Source organism: Camelus bactrianus, chromosome 4 (assembly GCF_048773025.1).
Source record: "Camelus bactrianus isolate YW-2024 breed Bactrian camel chromosome 4, ASM4877302v1, whole genome shotgun sequence".
NCBI classification, from domain to species: domain Eukaryota; kingdom Metazoa; phylum Chordata; class Mammalia; order Artiodactyla; family Camelidae; genus Camelus; species Camelus bactrianus.
The window spans coordinates 30,715,051-30,718,341 of record NC_133542.1 but is presented as its reverse complement, the minus strand read 5'-3'; the positions used below and the strand labels follow the sequence as shown (position 1 = coordinate 30,718,341).

Below are 3,291 nucleotides of genomic sequence, written 5' to 3'. Positions count from 1 at the left end.
GCCACCAACCATCACTCTAGGTCTAGCCCCCAAGGACATAGACATTATTCCTCCTCCCAAATGATGTGACAGTCCTTTGTACGTGTCATCCACTCCCTGCGCCCTACTCAGGGCTTTTCCAAGCCTAGGGTTCCTTTAACTTTTCTTCCTAACTTAGACCATTGAGTGTCCTCACCACTGGGAAGACTTCTGCTGATCATTATTCAGGCTGTATATCTTTCAACAAAGCCAGGCACCAGCTGGGACACTAGATGGGCCATGATTTGAGACTACGGAGCATGATCCAAAGCTCTACTCTACACTCACCCTAACAATGCCCATAACCAAGCCTTGGCAGGATCCTCAGAGGAGACAGAGCTTAGAAGTTGGGTTCTGCCTTTGAAACCATAAAACTCTAGAAGAAACCATAACACTCTAGAAGAATACATAGGTGATAAGCTTCTTGACATCAGTCTTGGCAATGATTCTTTGGATCTGATTCCAAAAGCAAAGGCGACAAAAGCAAAAATAAACAGGTGGGACTACAACAAACTAGGTGGGGAAAAGGGGGTGGGAGTACCACCCGTTGTTGATTTAAAAAGGACTTGCACATACAAAATCAAAGAAAGCACTTAAGCCAACTGAGGTGCCAAAGCCTATTCAGTCTGCCTGAACTCTGATAGAATGATGCAACAGCCACTGAGTACCCACCCTGAGCTGGATCTTTTATATGCATTCCTTCAATCTTTATGAAAACCCTGTGACACAGGTATTATTTATCATCCCCCATATGATTTTTCCAGATGATATCACTGAGGCTAGGAGAGGTTCAGTAGCTTGTCCAAAGCTGCATATCTAATAAGGAGTGGAGGTGAGATTCAAACCCAGCGCTGATTCCAAAATCTGTTCTCCTAACAACTATGCTAACCTGCCTCCCTCTAGGTTGCTCACTGGCAATGTCTCTTTCTCTTCAAGGAATCCCTGGATTCCTCTCATATACCAAGGCTGGGGGTGTCAAGGCCTATAGCCCAGAACCCACAGGCTGTGGAGGAAGAAAACTTACCTTGTCTGCAGATCTCATAGCACATAGGGCCACTTCAGGACTTCCACAGGCTGCTGAAACTCAAAAAACCTGTCTATGACATACGATTCTATAAAGTCTGCATTTCCAAAGACTCTTTGGATCTTGAACTAATTAAAACTCGGAGTTCAAGACAAGGATCTAAATAAAAAATAATCAGCTGAGTATACTTCTTGGTCCTGGACCCTGGACTTCTGCCCAGGAATCATGTAAAGCCAGAAAACCACATCATAAAGATGCCTGCATTTAAGGACAGTACATAGACTGCACTGATACCCAAGTGCAGTGAATAAGCAAATGCCCAAGAGTGAACAAAGTTTCAAGTCAATTCAACAATAATTTGTTGAGCATCTACTATATTTCAAGCACTGTTCTGTTTATTCTGCCAGGATCCCTGGAGGGGGGCGGGTACACTGTGGGCCTGGTAAAGCATGGGTCAGTTCATGGTGAAGACAGGCACCATTATCACTTTCGAGCACGCTCACAACATGCGGGTGATGAAATTCAGCGTGAGACCCACCGTCAGGGTCGCTGAAGAGGCCAAGAACCTAGCTGACCTGTCCAAGATGGTGGAGGAGCTGAAAGGCTGGCACCTACTGATCTGCCTGAAAGACCTAAAGGAGAAACACACCTGCATTCTCATTAAGAAATCCTACTTAGTCGTGTTTTACCGAGAGACAGCAAGGAGTCGAGCATGCTATGCCTACCCAAGACCCCCAACAAGCACAATCCGCTGTACAGGAAGCCGCGGCCCTTTCCTGACTGCCTGGCAAAGGACACCCACAAGGGCCAGGAGCTCAGGCACGGGGCCTCAGTCAGGCCGACAAGTACGGGTAGGACATGGCCGAGGCCGGAAAGACGTAGTGCTTTGGGCCCTCAAGCACCAGCCCCAAACGCTCCCTGACGTCCCCAAGGGCGCGCAGTACCTCAGCGAGATGCGGACAGCGTGGCCGCCGGCCTCCACTGGGCCACCAAGCAGAAGGACAGTAGAAGGAGAACGCGCAGGGCATGCGCATCGACGCCCGCGATGTGACGCTGCGTGCGGCTTCGTCTAGGGCGTCCCCACGGCGGGCGCTGCCTCTGCGCCGCGTGCTGACCGCCGGCCGGCTGGGGAGCCCGTCTGTCTGTGGAGATCCGGTGTCTGCAACAAGAGGTTGGTGGTGTCCGCGGGGGCATGAGCGGGAAGCCAGACCACGTCTCAGAGGAATCTGGGGCGTCCGGCACCCCATGCGTGTCGTGAAGGCCCGTCAACAAGTCCTTTGGCTTCACCGCAGACCTGAGGGCCACAGGGGCGGCCAGGCCTTCCGCAGGTGCGTGTTTGACCCCTGTCCGACCCTGCTCCCAGGCCCCTTCGACCACTCCAGCGCCCCAGCCAGGTCGTGGGGCAGCCGCGCAAGCCAAAGGCCTGAAGGAAGGCGTCCCAGCCCGGACAGCTTCCACGACAGACTAGACGGCCTCCCTCTGTCCGGGCGGGACTCTTTGCAGCACCTGCGTCCAGCCGCGAGCTCTTGCGGGCGCCTCACGACATCTCGCGAGACTGTCCAGACCGCGGATGGCCTGCCTGAAGGTTTTCGTGAGCCCACGCACTCGCCGCCAGCGCCCAACGTGAACGTTTGATGCCGTTTCTTTCCGTATCTATTGCAAGATTTCAGAGGAACGGAAATGCCCTCGCAGCAGATATGTTTTTGGCGGGAGGAGGTGGAACACCTAACACTTTTTTTTTTTTTTCACTTCAGAGGGAAACTCAATGCCCACCCCCCCAAATTTTAAAGTAAACGCATTAAGAGGTTTAATTTGAGTAAATTGCCTATTGTGGATTTTCTCCCAGAAAGGGGTAAAGAACATGTGTCCATTCTCTCTGGACAGAAACTAGAAGGCAGGAAATCTTGTGCCAGGTCACAGTGAGCATTTCCAACTGTATTACTGCCATTGGAATAATAAATTTGATATAGCGGTGACGAAAAAAAAGAAGTGTCTGGGGCTGAGAGAAGTAAATAGGTAACATGGCACAATAAGTGAATGACTTACACATACTGAAGGTTCCAAGATAGCACAGAGAAGGGAGTAATTCTCTCTGTGGGGACGAAGGAGTTATTCATTCATTCATTCATTCATTCCATAAACATTTCTGGAATACATACTATATGCTGCAGTGAGCCAAAACCTGGACAAATACATTTCCCAGCTAAGAGGTAAAAAGAGACATTTCAGGCAGGGAGACCCTTATACAT

At 50.3% G+C, this 3,291-nt stretch overlaps 1 pseudogene; it reads left to right on the top strand.

Moving 5' to 3' along the window:
• Positions 1–1,491: 1,491 nt before the first annotated feature.
• On the top strand, positions 1,492–2,803 carry LOC123612124 (elongation factor 2-like; annotated as a pseudogene).
• The last annotated feature ends 488 nt before the right edge of the window (positions 2,804–3,291 follow it).